The following is a 17158-nucleotide window of genomic DNA, read 5'->3' on the forward strand; positions in this document are numbered from 1 at the left end:
CGGATGGTTCTTTGCCCTGTTCCAAGAGCGGGACTACAGTAGCTTCTTTTCATGAGGATGGAAGGTATCAGGCAGTCTAAATGGAGCTGGAAAGTGCCAGAAGTGCTATCTGTGTGGGGGTGTGTAGGTTTTTAATCATGTCATACGTGATTCTGTGAACTCCCGGTGCAGAGTTCATACATACGCTCACGCCAGCTCGAACCTCTGCAATATTGAAAGGACAGTTGTACGGAGCTCAAAAATATTAAAAGGACAGTTGTACAGTAGATTTGGTCTGCATTTGCGGTCTATTCGCTTAAGTTCGGCTACTTGCCTGCATTTAAGGAATGATTCTCAGTAGTATATGGAGTTTATACACGCATGAAATGTATGGCAAGGGCGTCGGCCTGGTTTTCTATGGTATACCCTTGGTCATCGATCAAAGGTTCATCTGCTACTCTTTGAGCAACTCAGCGCATTCCGTACTTTAGCTTGCTGGGTGTAGAAATGGATGCCTCAGAGAAACCTCTTCCAGCTAGCTCTCCGAGCCTGGCGTCTCGTGCGCCATCCTTGTGACTTCATATATTTAAATGCAATGAGATTTCCCGGAGTTAGATATCGGTGCAGTCGACGCCATGGCTCATTTTTCTATTTCACATATGTCTACAGATTTCATGCCACCAAAGAACGCATGCCTTACGTGGACGGCCGTTTGTTCATGTGATGACCTTTCCGGCTGTATCAATAATCAAAGCGGTAAAATATGCGAAGGTGTCATCTATGTTAATATCGCGTATAAAATCTTGTGATGAGTAAATACATTCCTTAAAACGCTTCCAATCAGGCGAGCCACGTTTCCCACAAGGATCATGTGGAGGAATGTGGTCTTGTTTTACTAAGTTCAGAGTCACTGGGAAGTGGTCACTCCCAGACGGATTTTCTATTACATTCCAATCTAACCAAAAAAGAAACGTATGGAAGATCCAAGCACTAAATCTATCGAGGAATGTGAATTATGCGTAATATGTAGTAGGTAGATTCTTTCCTATTAAATAGGCGCACACCAGACGTCATACGAAAGGTTTCAATCAGTTCACCCTTCGAATCAGGTCGGGACTGTCCCGATAGACTGTTTAATCATTAAAGTCCCCGACAATAAGAAACGGTTCTGGAAGTTCGTTAATAAGGCCGCAGAATTAAGTTAAGGCGCCGCTAAATGTGGTATACTCCACGCAGCGGGAGCCGGAGCAGCGGCACACTGCATCGCGACGCCATCTACAGGCGGCATCAGGGATCGAGACAGCCAATGGCCAATGCCTGCAGATATTGAAGGGCGCCCATTGGCTGTCTCGATCCCAGATGCTGCCTGTAGATGGCGTTGCGATACATTTCGCCGTTGCTCCGGCTCCCGCTGCGTGGAGTATACCACTTTTGTCGGCGCCTGTACGTGCCGCAGGCGGCAACCAATTTATTTTAAAAATTGTTAGCACTGCAACTGACTCGAGCAGTGTCCGAAGGGGCAAATGTTTTCAAAAACAGTGTTGTCGACAACTATGGCTACACCGCTGGATGAGGTGTTAGCCTCGTCACGGTCGTTGCAAAAAATACCATATGACCGGAGAAAGTTTGTCTATGTACCCGTAGGTTTTAAATGTGGTTCGTGAACACACAGTACATAAGGATTACGTTAGTTTAAGAGTTGTGTTTTGTCATCAAGATTGTGGAGAAAACTTCTCGTATGTCAGTGTATAATTTGCACATCCATTTCGAAAGAGTTTGATGCTGCGCGTTCTGGAAAGGAAAGGGTAGGTCACAGGACTCTTTCCAGACCCTTGATACGTGGTTTGCTTTCAGAGCGGTCGGGCGAATTGCGGCATCCTGGGGCACTGCCTGCGCCGGCTGGCTTGCAGTTGCGTCCATAGACTTCTGGGAGCCACGGGACTTCCGCTCACTGGAGCGGGTTGATTTCAGGGTAGGCGCCTGGCCTCGAAAAAAACGGGTGCTTGCAGGCCACCAACCCAGAAGTCGATGGGCCCTCCTTCGGAGATGGCGCCTGGCTGCTATCGCTTAGGGGGGCTGGTGGCTCTGCCACGGCCACACTCTTTGTCGTCCAGGCCGATGCCGGACTCTGAAGCGCGGCGTTGCGGCCTTATGCGCCGCAAGAGCGTGCTCTTCGGTATGAACGCAGGAAATGCTCTTTCGCGCTTCCTGAAAGAAAACGTTTTGCTTTAGTTTGAGGGTTATATTATTCTCTTTTTTCCATGTGGGCCAAGCTCGTGAGTTAGCTGCGTGTCCACCTTCACGGTTCGGACAGCAGAGTTCGCCATTACACTCATCTGAGGGATGATCGTGCACACTGCACTTCACCCAGGTTTGTCGGCCCCGGAAGCTTTGTGAACCATGTCCATACTTCCGATAGTTGAAATATCTCCCAGGGTACGGGATGCGTGGTCAGATTCGAACTTTAGTGCGTCTTGTTTCTCATACTTCTGGCAGCACACTGGGCGCAAAGGTGACAATCAGATATTTAGTTGGAAATTCCTTATTTTCCCGTTTGATTATGATTCTTTCCTATAGCAACGTTCTGTTCCTTCCATCTTTCTAGGAGCTCTCCCTTGCTCAGATTCAACAGGTGATCGTCGGAAATCACTCCTTTCCTTATGGATCGATGTGGAGTCACTGTGATGTTCGCATTACCTAATGAGACCCCATTCAGGAGCCTGCCGCGTTGTTGGTTATCGCGGACCTCAAGCAGGAGGTTGCCGCTAGCCATCTTTGCGAGTTTGTAGCCTGGGCCAATTGTTTCGGAGAGTCATTCGCAACTGTGAGAGGGGATATCATTTAGTCTTTTCAGAGTTTTCTCTATTAACTACTTAAAATCGCGGGAAGGTTTTTTTTTTTTCGTTGACCAGAAAACTACTTTTGTCCGGTGCGCCCTCTTTCTGTAAGAGGGCGATCAGGCAGACGGGGGAAGGACGATATATCCGTACATATTTATTTAATTTCAGCGGTTATGCCAGCCATCCACCACCGAGCCCAACAAGGTGACACTAAAGACCCGAAGGAGACGCAGACGCCAGCTGCACCTAGCCACGATAGCCCAATATAATAGACCCGAGGTTCGATTAACTACACCAGGTTAACACATGCTGCATCGAAAATTGGAAGTAAAAAGAAGTGAGTAGAAGGCAGGAAAGATTGAAAGTAAGAGAGAAAGACCGAAATTGGAGAAAAGAACAGGAAAAGGCAACTACTGATTTCCCCATGTGGGTCAGTCTGGGGGTGCCGTTGACGTGAAGTCGAGGCCAAACTGTTGTGTTGCCTCTACCAAGAGGCCAAAAATCCAGTTCAGCATCAGTTCAATCCCCAAAATTCCCTTTTCCCTGTATACTACTAAGGCGTGCATGGTTAGACGCGGGAGGGTCCAACTCTCGTGGGCTCGTGTATGTGGTGTCGCAACAAACAAAACGCCTGCTAACGCAGACACCCCTGCGTGACTGCTAACCGCTGTTTCCGCACATACGGATTCTCGGAATGAGTCATAATACGCCAGAGCAATAGTTAATGGAGAACTGTAAGGCTGTCGCCACGCCCTATGAGGGAAGTTCACTTCCAGTCAGTAGGCAAGAGTGGGTGCCGAAGGTATGGCCCATTCTTAGTCGACGAAGGAACACTTTCGTACATCGTGTTGTTTCATCCGATATCCAGTGCGCTAATTTGGGTTTGATCTACTGCTGTGCTTTCGATACCTGGGAATCCCAGTGTTTCTGCCAGTGTTGCTTCAGCTGATGCCGTAAGTATGGTTTGAGGTCCGTGATTGGAATGGCTATGTTTGTGTGGATGTCGCTAAAAGCTACTGAGGTAGCGTTCTCGTCAGCAGCTTAATTGCCTTTTACGTCACTGTATCCCGGCACCCAACAAAGAATGATGATTTGTTCATTTATATACGCAGACCAAAGCAATGAATATAGGTCGTTAAAAAAATTGTTCTTAAGTTTTTGTAAATTGATTAGGGCTCGTACTACACGGAATGAGCCCGTTAACACAACAGCCTAAGTAAAATGTGTTTGTTTATTTTGTTTAACTGCAGAGAGGATCGCGCATGCTTCCACAGTAAAAATACATGTGTATGCATTATAGTACCGGATATTGAAAATGACGGTCCTAAACCTGCGTAAGTAACAACCGAAGCCACGTAAAAGCCATTAGAGCATTCACTGGAAGAGAGGCGCCTGTTTAATCGGAGAGTGCTTCCAACCGGAAGAACAAAGAAGGCCTAGTGACTGGACGCTTACGGAACAGCCTGGCCGTAGACAGGTCACGAAGAACTGAATCTCGTGGATGATGGAAATCGTACTTCACCTTCAGGCCTTGGAATAAAACTTAAATGTGCCCTGTGGAGGTTTAGAGACCATCCGCTGGATTCAACATACAGGCTATGTACTTGAGTAGTCCTGAAAGCGCCTGTAGCAAGGCGGATGCCTAAGCGCTGGATAGGATGTAACATTTTAAAAGCGCTAGGCGTAGCAGAATTATAAATATGGCTCCCTTGTCAAGACGTGATAATACTAGACTTTTGTACAAGCTTATAAGGCATTTCTTGTCGCTTCCCAAGGACGTGCGTGACAAGAGTTTTAGCAAATTTATAGTATTGAGGCACTTTGCCTTAAGATACTTCAGATGCGGAATAAAACTTGCCGTCTAAAAGGGCCCCTAAGAAATTGCGTTCACAGCTCACAGATAGTCGCTGTCCATTAAGATGTATTACAGTGCCCAGCAGTGTACCTCTGTTGTTAAAGAACAGAGCGCATGTACTTTCTCGTGGGTTTAGTTTAAAACAGTTCTCGTCAGCCCACTTAGACATTTTATTTTTACCAGCCTCTTGCGTAAAAGGACGATACAGAACGTTGCCTACTCTAATACGGAACGTGCGATTGGACAGGTAATTCTGAATCGTATTCAGTAAGTTGCCTCGGACTCCCAATGCATACAGATGACGGAAGATTCCAAAGTGCCAGTTGGACCCTACGCCTTCCCCATATATAAAAATACTGACAAGGAAAACTGTTTGTAAACAAAAGCTGCACGAATTTATGCCTCAATAGGTATCAAATGGTCAGTGGTGGATCGCCTCTCGCGAAACCGGCACTGGTATGAGTCAAGCAGTTTGTTCGATTCTAGGAAATGTAGTTGGCGGCGTTTTATCATTTTTCGCAGGCTTTGCACGTGCAGCTCGTTAGTGCTATAGGCCGGTAACTCGAAACAGACGACGGATCCTTGCCCTCTTTCAGAATAGGAATTATAATGACCTCTTTCCAGGCAGACAGTATTCCGCCAGAAGACCACACAGCTTTGCAGAGGGAAAGGAGGTTTTTTTCTGTTTCGGTGGCCAGATGCGTCAACATTTCATATATGACACGGTCGGCTCCTGGGGTAGATTTATTGCTGCAGTTTAGTGATACCTGTCGCTGAGCTGAAAGAATTGCTCAATACACGCCTAGTACTTTTTAAATTTTCGTTCCAGTTTCTGCCCGTCTATTCTGGCTCTGTATCCTTTAAATGTTTCAGGATAGTGCCATGAGCTAGACACAAGTTCAACATGTGCGCCCAGGAAGTGCTCTTGGTATTCAAAGCTGTCGCCCGGCATGTTTGCCAAAGGGAGTGAATATGTTTGTCGCCCTCTTATCTCATTACTCCTGTTCCAGACTTTAGACTCCTCTGTATACGAGTTCATACCTAATAAAAACTTCCCCCTACTCCCTCTTCGGTCCTGTCGGTGTGTTCACATGCCTCAGTACTTCACCTTCCTAAAGTTGATTAAGTTCTCCGCAGTGGGTGAAGTTCGTAGCAACCACCACGCTTTCTTCCGTTTCCTACGAGCCTTCCCACATTCCTCGTTCCACCACGGGACACGGCGTTTGCATGCTACACCACTTACTTCAGATATGCATTTAGATCAGGCATCAATTGCGAAGGTAGTAAATTACTCTACAGCAGAATCAATTCCTAACGAAGACATGTCAGCCCGTGTGACACTAAATGAGAGTATGAAATTTCTCCCAATCGGCTGTACCGACCTTTATCCGAGGAGCCTGTCGTGGCGATTTGTTTTCTTGGAATGTTCTCAGTAGTATTGGGAAGTGGTCACTCCCATAAAGATTTTTGGTAAGTTCCCATTTAAGGTTACGTATTATAGACGAGGAAGCTATGGTCAGATCAATAGACGAAAACGTTCTGTTTGCGAGACAGCAATATGTAGATTGCTTCTTATTCAGGAGACGCACACCAGTGGAGAAAAGAAACTGTTTAGCAAGACAACCTCGCGCATAGCTAAGAGAGTAGAGCCAGACTTCTGTACGCATTGAAATCGCCAAGAACGAGACAAAGTTCCCGCAATTCATCTATAAAGGACTGAAATTCATCTTTGTGTAAATAGTAATGCGTGGGTCTGTAAAGCCAGCAACTGGTGATGAGTTTGTCTAGGAGAACTGGAACTGTCATTGCTTCAGGGAGCGTTTGTAGCTGTAAACATTGACACGCTATGCCTTTACTAATTACAATGGCAACACCACGTGATGATGCGTGGGCATCATCGCGATATTTACGAAAAGTAACAAACTGTCGCAGGAAGCTTGTGATTCAATTTTAGGTGCGATTTCTGTGCACACAGCACTTTTGGATTGTCTTTATGGAGAAGTTCTTGCACATCATCCAGGTTTCTAATAAGGCCGCCCACATTCCATTGTATAATTTCTGTATACATTCTGAAAGTAAATTGGTGCGGTGTGTACAAAAAAGGATGTGCAAAAAAGGATTACAGAGCCGTTTCGAGGCCTTGTTACGCGGTGTTTGTCCTTCCTGGAGCAGTCGAGGGAGCCTCGCCGCTCTTTAGGCGCTTGGTGCGCCGTGAGGATAGGTGTAGTGTCACTGCCTCTTGTGAGGCACCAGACAGGCGTTCTTGCGAGCGAGAAGTTCCGCGAGAGAGTCCCGCCTCGGGGGCCAAGACCACTGCGCCCACCAGCCCGGAGGTCAATGGGGCTGCCTTTGTATCTGAGCTGCGCTGGCTTTTGTCAGCGCTGGAAGGGGCCGGGGAGGTCGAGACATCCTGGACTGCTGCCACCTTCGGGCCGCTATCGGTCCTGCGGGATCGCTACGCGTAGCGCCGGTTGCCGCAGATAACCTTTTTGGGGCCGGCAACCCACGGATAGCCTGGCCTGTTTGCTGGTTGGGTGGAGTAGGCTTACCTCCTTCTACCCGGGAGGCAGGAGTCAAACGTGCCAGCTCGCTGCGCGCGGGCTGGGCACTTGGCATTGGCCGGAGCGATGCTGCCCCCCGACGCGCCGCATTAGCATAAGGTGTGCTTTGGAAATATAAGCACCTCTTACGGGCTTCTTTAAAAAGAAATATTTCCCGTGACATTTAGGGTGATTGTCTTTATTTTTTTCCACTTTGGGCAGACACATAAGAAGGATGCGTGGTCACCATCGCAGATTACACAGTGAGGTGTGCCACCACAATTGTTGGAGGGTGGCCGCGGTCTCCACACTTTGCACAGGTTATTGGACCACGCCAACTCTGCTAGCTATGGCCGAACCTTTGGCATTGGAAACACCGTCTAGGGTTTAGGATATATCATCGGACAGTTAACTTAACGTATCCTGTTTCAACGGTTTAATGCAGAACGCTAAATGCAAATGTTAGGACAAAATGTTTGGTGGAGACTTCTTTGTTGTCCCGTCTAATAATAATACGTGTTACATTGGTGACATTTTGATCTTTCCCCCCTTCCAGGAGCTCAGCTTCCGACAATTCTAGGAGATCTGCTTCTGATACGACTCCTAGTGAGCTCATTGACCGGTGTGATGATGCAGAAATTGGGATATTACCAAACGTCACATGATTGCCAAGCTTCTCGTCCTGATGTTTCTGAGGGATTTCAAGAAGGTCCCCGCTATCCATTTTACTCACTTTATAACCTGACCGTAAGACTTCGGTAAAAGATTTAGCAACTAGGAATGGAGAAATGAATCTGGCCGGTTTTTCAAGGTTCTCACTGTTAAGACATGGACTTTCGTATAGGTCTCTCTTGGTCCATTGAATCATGTTTAGTTTATCGGTGCGTCCTCTCCTTTGAGGATGTCAACCAAGTATGCGGCGAAATGTTGGTGTTCCCATAGTAGTTCGGTTTCTTTTCGGCAGCAATGGCGGCCACCCACCATGGGGGCTCTATTGGGGATTCTGCAGCGCCTAACGCGTCAAGCTGGCTGATGGCGCCAAGCGTACATTGCCGCTATAACCTAATATATTATACCCAAGGGAGTGCACGTACACAAGGTTAACCCAGGTCACCTATAAAAATTAGGAAGTGACGTAAGATAAGAGACGATAGGAAAGTAAAAAAAGGAGATAGGAAAGAAAAAGATTAAAGACTGCGCAGAAAAAGCGGACTGCCGAATAGTGTCGTTCGGCGCGAGCTCGCCGGACGCGGCACCTCGGCCAATAGCCATTCAAGAATGCACGCGAGTTGTGGAAGAGGGAGGAGAAGAAGAGAAGAAAGAAAATGGGAATTTTTTTTCTGTTAAGAAGAAACCCAGTGTGCTAGGCTGAGGAAGCAAGGCTGTGGGGCTGCCAGTCTGAACCTCAAGATTTCAGGAGCACCGGGCTGGGGAAGCGAGGCTGTCGAGCTCCGGGTCCGAATCTCAAGACGTCAGGAGTGTCGGGCGGAGAAGCGAAGCTGGCGGGCTACAGGCCCTAACTTCAGGACTTCAGCGGTGGTCCGGACTCGGTCCTACCTACAGGCTGTGGTGTTCGCCGATCCTGGTGACATAATGCGGAAGGCAAGAACTTTTGACCACTCCTCTCCTTGTCTCCTTGGCCGAGCTGCGTCTGATCCTAAAGAAGCAACCGACGCCTCATGAGCGGCGACTGACGCGAGCGACGCCTTGCAGCTGCACCGCACCGCAACGCATGTCAAGTAATTCTGACCGCTCACGGACCTTACGGTTTTAAATAATTGTTAGTTGCGTGATATCTTATAGAGCTGCATGAACGTTTTTGTTATGGTATCGAGTTTACTTGGTTTGTCGGTGTTATAGTGTGTTTTAATTATATACATGTTTCGTTAAAAATCGGCTTCATTGTTTCTCTTCTTCACTGTAGATGCGTCTCAGTGGTGACCAGAACAATTAGAATCGTGCAAATGTGAATGCACTACCGGGCAAACAACTCCGCTATAATTTCAGCAAACCAAATCATAACAGCATCCAAGCAATTACTATATGAGCCACTTTTTCACAAAAAAAGAATCTGTTTCGAGTTGGCGTTTTCGTTGTCCGTCTGTTCTTTCTTGCAGGTTGCTTGTTGCGTCAGAGAAATTCAGAATTTTCCACCAAGCAGCCCAGACTATTTGTTAGAGTCTGCTCGAAGTAGAATATATAAACACGTGGTAAACATCGAATATTGTTGATGAAGACTACTCCGCGGTCTTACGCAACACCGATCTATGTACTCTATCTCGGGTATTTTCCATAAACAGGGCAGCAGCAGACCGGAATGGAGCCGCAACTGTGGTCTACAAGAGACTGCGTAGATATCGAGCTATCGCGGAGGGTAATATTAACAACCTAATTGTTCTAAACGGATTCCGCACTGCTACAACCATCGCAGCCTAGTGCGCCGTCGTGTCACGTGGTAGAGCAAAGGCGCTAAGAATTTGTGCCCACTTACGGTCATCTGAGAGCAGCATGATGAGAATGGCGAACAGCGAGGCGCTGATGAGAAGTAGCAGTGCGCTGAATGTCATCACCACGAAGCGCTCGCGGCTGTTGGTGACCGTGCTGCGAAGAACAAACGAGACACGCGCCAGAAAGGTTTGGCCAGCCGATCGTTCACCGTTTCATATTACAATTCGCGCATAAGTTCAGAAACAGTTCTCCATTCACTATGCGTTACTAAAGCTAAGCTAAGCGGCCGTAAAAAAAATTATTTGCTTCGTAGGATTGCCAACAGGAGTCTATGATACCTATTTTCTTTTAGCTCAATCCAAAATATGCGGTTGTGATCAACAGTGTGGGGACCACAAATACTGCGTAAGAAATATTTCCTTCACAGTCTAGCTATAGGCATGCACTTTCCAATCAAGTGGTATAACCTATGTGTGCAAGTTCAGCTGCTTTAATTCATTGTGACAGTTCCGCGTAGAGTGGCTGTGCCAGAAGGAATGATTATTTTTGTCTGAAGCCATAATCTGTGTACCCATATACAGGGTGTCCCAGCTAAGTTTAGCCAGAGTTTAAAAATATGCGAATGCCACGTAGCTGGACAGAACAAATGTAATGTTCTTACTTCGGCTGAGCGCGGTCACGCGTGCTTTATCTTGAAAGCGAGCTGCTCTGAGGGCACAGTCGAGGTTGGCCGACGGCTCATTATGCCGCGTTCAGACTACAGTCGCATCCGCTATAAGTGGCGTATTTATTGCAATTTACGCAACTGCTGGAACGACTGTTTACGCAGTTAGCAACCGCCTACGTTCACATTGGGCCTTTCGATAAGATACGTTTTTTACGACTGGCCAATCACCGTTCTGGTACAGCCGCGTTTCGCATTTTTTAACATGGCGCCGATCAGCAAGCGGCTGTTAGCGCAGGTCGAGGCTCTTCAAGCCCAAAGTTTTCAGGCGCTGGTCATAGAGTAACGGCCTTTATCCCACTTCTTCAATTAGTTATTCATCGCTTCACAGCGAAGAAGCTTCCGCACTTAGCATCATCACTAGGCACGGGCAATGTACGCAACACAATGAGACCGGAAAACCGCACTGCACTCAGGGACACCGCGCGCCTTCGGCGCGAACCCGGGAAAACGCGGATGGCGTCGGCAGCAGCAGCAAGGAACAGCGTTGCAACGCCGGATGGCTGGGAAGGCGGTCACCGGATGAAAACGCGGAATATGGGGAGACCGGAAGCTCCGTGACCGGAAGATGCAAACCGAAACTGCTTCGTGCATAGGCGGCGTCGTAACAGTCGTATCTGTGCCTGTCGTAAAAGTAGCGGGTACTCCAACATTTACGCCCAGGCTGGTTGCGATTGTTGCGTACTTTCCGCTAAATGCAGCAGTAGTGTGAACAAAGTAGTTGCGCTTTTTGCGTTTACGCTTACGTTCCGTGCGAACGACCCGTACGTAGCGCACGTAGTCTGAACATAGCATAACGTTGCGCGCGCTGTGCTCGCAGCGCTCAGTTCGCTTTAAAGTGACAGACAGCAGGAAGATCACTTCGCTCACAACGGCGAATTCTTCACGCTAGCGTTTTGATAGCGTGTGCCCGCGGTCCTCGCGTGTAAAGTGTTCATGTTTGTCTCTGTGTGCTGACACCATGCTGTGTAATTTAGATATAAGCAAATGGGGCCTTCTACTCCGGCGGCTGCTGCGTATGGCGCGGCTGCGCGATCCCTGTCGTGATTGCGATCTGCGATTCGGACAGTTTAGGCGTCAAGGCGCACCGAGGGCTGACACAGTCGAGTGCGGAACAGCGCCCATACGCTTGCCCGTCACCCGCGTTCACTAAGTGGAAGGTAACTAATGTTGAATTCCAATGGCGGAGTCGGAGCAGCCGACGGACTCCGCGAGCGAGCACTCGACTCAGGCGCAGAGCAACGCCTCCAGATCCGCGAATGGAACCCAACCTGCGCCGCCGGAGCAAGGCGGAAGCGGAAGTTCTATCACCGAGTTACCCAGGATACCTTGCGTGTTGTCATTTCCTTCCGCTGTTTGCTCCCAGCACCGCCGCACCGGTCACTTGTCTCTTCAGCACCGTTCACCTGTTGTTTTTTTTAAAGTGCGGAATGGATATCTCGCCAAGCGTGCAGCAGCTTTAGCTCCCTCGCGAGTCGTGACCGGTGGCGCCTTCTAGCAGACAAACGTGGTAAAGGAAATACGTCACGCAGAGTTCCGGTCCACTCCGCCGATTTTGGCGGAGCAGCTTTTTCTGCTCCACGGAGTGACTCCCGCTCTGAATCCCCTCCGACTCTCTCATTGGAACACCTTACTCCCGCCCTCACTCTGCCATTGGAACAAACTTGCTCCGAAACGAGCAGAAAGACTTGCGCCGACTCCGCCATTGGAATTCAACATAAGTTTTTTCTATTGGGTGTATACGCTGGGCGTAAGGTCCCTAGACCAAAAGCTTCCGAGGTGGCGCCATTCTTTCAGCTTGCCACCGTCCTCCCCATAGCTACTCTCTCCTTTCTCCTTTTTCGCACCTGTGAGTGGTGCATAGCTGGCGCTTGATAGTCCAAACGGCTGGCGGCTTTATTTAATGTTCTGCGGAATGTCCCAAACTAGCGCGGATGCTCCAGTGATGCGATCCGATATTAGTGAAAACAAAAATTGGAGGACGCTTAAGCTTCGCCTTCAAAAGTGGAACGCGACAGCGTTCCCGTCGACCCGCCAAGGGGTGTAAGACAATGGGCTGCGGCGAAGCGACTACGCGCCCCGCATCGGACGCGGTGAGCAACGCAGCGTTCGGTGCGGCAACGAAATGTGCGCCTGAGCAAGCGACGCACGCCTGAGCCTTAGAAACAGCTCGTTTCTAAGGCAACACCGCATTCACTAGAGGCGCTTTTGTACCGCTTTGAAGTATCGAACTCGTGGCTGAGTGGTGAGGCCGTGGCGGTAGTTGAATCCTTCTGCAAGTGCACCGGGGCGCAAATAAACTGGGAGAAGAGTTATGGGTTTTGGCATGGTGAATGGGAAGAAACGCCAGACTGCTTCGCTCGACTTCGGTGGTCAACCACTGCAACAACCTACCTTGGCGTGCCTCTCGACTCTTATCGTGACCCTGAGCCGTACTGGAATGAACAAGTGGCGAGAGCAAAGGAAAAGACTAACGCGTGGCAGGGGCGACAGCTGTCAATTTTCTCGCGTGCCACGGTCTGTAACCTATTTCTTACGTCCAAGATATGGTATGTCATGAATGTGCTGTGTGCTTCGCGGATCAACATCCAAAAAATCCGCCGTATCTTCGCCGTTTTCATATGGGCATCGACTTGGGAAAGGACCAGCCGCACAAACTTGTTCTTGCCAGTAAAGAAGTAAAGAAGTGCCAGTAAAGCCTTGGGTTGGCACATTTATTTGTGCGACAAGTTGTGTAGCGCTTTATGTACCTTCGCGATCAGAATGATGTGTTCCTTCGCACAGTCATGAAAGTGCTTTTATGTCGTCACCTTCCAGGATTTGTTGTATGCTCGTGTGAAGCAATGCATGGTTCCGTTAAATGTTACCTGCGAGAAGTCGTGCTTGCGTACAGAATGTTGCATGTGTGGTTTTCTGTGCAATATCTCGCCACTATTACTAGGAAAAAACTGTATAAGGACCTAATTGACACTATGCTCTCTGTACCGATTTACCGTATGTCAAACCGTGGAGGCCCAGGAGATGTCCTCAAAAGGGTTAAAAGAATGCGAGTACACTCTTCGTTAAAAACATTTTTCCTTAAACTACACACTAACACATTATCAGTTAAAACATGGATGCATAACAGGGGTATTTTTGTCCCGTGGTCCATTAACTGCTTCTTATGCAAGAAACCTGAAACGATAGAGCATGCTTTTCTAGATTGCTGGGATCCCATCTTTTTCTGGGATGTGCTACAAAGGACTTTAAAGAAAGAGTTACCTTTAGATCCACATGGAATAAGATTCTTACCGGTAGAAACGGAGGCTTTTCCGTATGACGCTATAATGCTCCTGGGCCTCCACAGTTTGTGGAAAGCTAGAACTCAATTCAACAATGCTGATGTCAATTCGCGACCTACACGTGATCACTTCATTGAATCTGTAGTACGGTTCAGGGATGTCCACCGGGCACTCCCTGAACAACCAACATGGATTGACATGCTAGATAAACTTGCAGCATTGAAAAAATTTTGATATGTCGTGCCAGCAAAATCCTTGTTGACATGTTTTTTTCCTTTTTCTGTATTGTTTGTGTATGTCTCGTGGCTGAGTGGTAGTGTCTCCGTCTCACACTCCGGAGACCCTGGTTCGATTCCCACCCAGCCCATCTTGCAAGTTGTTTTTTATTCATGAAGTGCCTGCTGGGATTTATCGCTCACGGCCAACGCCGCCGACACCGACGCCGACGACACCGGCTTTTCTGCGACACGAGCTCCTTAACGCTATCGCGTTAAAATACGTAGTCGTAGCCCAGACCAACATCCAGCGGCCGTGCCCAGACATAGTACAGTGGCTAATGTGCCGTGCAGCGGCTCTCTTCAAGGAGAGAAGGTGGCGCCGTTTCCGATGGATGCCTCACAAAGCCACGAAGGGGCATCGTTTGTAGCGTTCCAGTCGCGTTCGCATGCGTAAATGTTTCCAACCGTCCTCGTTGTTGGGAGGGTGCATCGCTTGCAGCGTTCTAGCTGCTTCTGCTTCCCGTGCTGTCGATACCTGCTCCTCTGGTGCCAGACTAATCGCTGTTTACATGCATGCTATAGTAGGCGTTCGTTTCATTCGCAGTATGCTTTCTCAGCAGTTGCTTGCGGCCTGCTTAGCCAACAGCAGAGGCGAACGCCTCTCATATGTTCTTCCGTGCCGCATCGTCTGCTCGACATGTACTCTGCGTTTGCTCGTCACCGTCACCACGCACTGCGGAAGAGCAGCGCAGAATAGTGAACTCTAAACCCACTCAACTATTAGGTTTTAGGAGCGTGCCGCAATTCTTCGGCGCATCATCTTCTAAGTTAAAATCAAGCCACTTCTAAGGCCCGGCATCGCGCATCCCTGTAGGCATAACAGTGTCAAAACAAATAAATGACCTGAATAATAACGAACCATGCCTAACACATTGTCGTCGGCAGGAGTTGAAAGCAAGCAATGGCTCATTTCACTTGTTTCTTGCTGTCTCGGCGGAGAGCAAGCAACATGCGTAAATATGAATCGAAGTGGGCGCATGCCAGGCGCCATGCCTTGGAAGTTACAGTCCTGTGGAGTTATGAACCTTCTAAGTAGCGCGTCAGTACAGCGATGGGGAGGGAGATGTAGAAAGAAATTAGCCGGAATGGAGGAACGGTGCTACTTTGAAAACTTGTTTTATTGCGAAGCAATACTACTTTAGGTCGCACTTCAGCCCGTTCCGTGGCGAGGCGGTGGTAGGCACGATTAACCTTTAGCGTGACCTCGCTGCGTGACGTCACACCACGTGACCAAGAGTGACGTCACACCAGCTGTGTAAAAACGGGGCCCCATCTCACGCCGTCGCGAGGCGAGGCGGTAGCCACCAACGGCGGCCTAACTCCCGCTCCTCTCACCAGGGGCGCTACGGTCGGTGTGACGTCACACCAGCTGTGTAAAAACGGGGCCCCATCTCACGCCGTCGCGACGCGAGGCGGTAGCCACTAACGGCGGCCTAACTCCCGCTCCTCTCACCAGGGGCGCTACTATTGCTTCGCAATCACCAGGCTTAACCAAGCTAAGCCACGGCCACTTTTTATCTAGGGACCTCTTATGAGAGGCGTGCCGCAGAAATGGCGAACCAACGTAAAGAAGCAAGCAACTGCGAGTAGTGCTGATGACGAGCCAGATGCGACTCCGTTGCCTCAACAGCAGTCTGGACTTACTTTAAGCTCCGTACAAAGCCACCACTGCAACACAGAAACGGACCCAATGTCCAACAAGCTTCTCGAGATCTTCCTCGGGCTGGACGACGCACGCCGGGGTCACGCGGGGGCGGTGCGCTCTTTCAAAGCGTAAATCGTCCCGCCCGCAGCGGCGGTTCGTGCCTCCGTCGAGCCGCTATGGTACTTCGCCTATAAAACAGGCAACCCGCCGGTAGGTGTGGAGTACCCTCCCTACTAATCTTTCGCAAGCCAAGCCCAAGTACAAGTCCTTAGAATAAACATGTTCATTCATTATTCTAGTGACATAACGCTGGCGTGAAGATGAGCGCCGCGATCGGCGCTGCAGGAGTCGCACCCCCCCCCCCCCCCCCCGGTGGTGTACGAGATGCAACCGAAGCAAAAGCGTCGGAGCATTTGCAGCTCCAAAAGAAATGATCAAAAAGGTTTAGCTTGAGGTTAGCTGTGCGTCCCATTCAGTGTGTGCTCCACGGTTGGCTATGCACACAGCTGCTGATCAGTAACTCTGCATTGGCTCCGGCAGAGCCGATTGAGTGTAGCATGACGCTGCGTCGCTTATGTAGCCAAACGCAGTGCGTGTACCTGCAGACCTTATAGCCTTCCTTGCGTGTCGATGCGGTGACAGCACAATGGCGCTGGTGCCGGCGGTGGTTATTTTGGGGGGATTTAGAGGCGACGGCGCAAAAGATCCTAGAACGTCTGTACAATTACGCAATGAAGAATTTGGCGCCAATTCATGCTGTGAAGGTGGTTGGCTAGGGAAGCTTTGATGTCGCCTGATCCAATAGACCGATGTGGCGCTTGCGCTGAGCCTCTTGGGCACAAACCACTGGGTTCTGCCGAGCCTGAGCATGACGCCGTTATGCATATTCATATTACTGTTCCCTTCGTCGCTCGTCGTGTTGACGCTGCCTTTAAGGCATCATAACTGAGCGTGGCTTGCTTTGCGTAGGAACCGCTGCGTCTACCCTATCCTGACCACGACGCCATAGTGCACATTCATATAGCTGTTTCCTTCATCAGTAACCGTATTCACGCTGCTCTTCGGCAGATATAAATATGCGTGGCCTTCCCATATCGCTATCACAACAGAAATAAAATCAGTTGTATAGCTAGGTTCTCCTTTTACATATGAATGTGTAGTGGCGTCACTCCTTGCTTCATATGCTACAGTGGCTGCTTCCCGGCAAGTTCAGCTCATGCAACCGTAATTTTTACACGGAAACGCATGCAGTGAACGCTACGTGCTTCGCATTGTTCGAACGCGCCTTATCATCTATCATATGATTTTGACACTTGTTTTTGCTTTTCTCTATTGAAACGAATACTGGGGTGTGTCTCGAATGCGTAATTCCTACGGAAATAGGTAATTTTTGCTTCAATTCGTTGAATGGTTTTCTGTAGACTCTTCCGTCGACGGAGACGAAGAAATACCGGGATCAGGTCACGTACAACTTCGCTGTATAAGACTGCTCTGATTCCAAGAAGAGAAGCTATGGTTACGGGTGCTATTGAAACGCTGAGGTTGATGGCCGGTGAATAACTGCAAAA

The sequence above is a fragment of the Dermacentor andersoni genome, chromosome 3 (genome assembly GCF_023375885.2).
Source record: "Dermacentor andersoni chromosome 3, qqDerAnde1_hic_scaffold, whole genome shotgun sequence".
NCBI lineage: Eukaryota > Metazoa > Arthropoda > Arachnida > Ixodida > Ixodidae > Dermacentor > Dermacentor andersoni.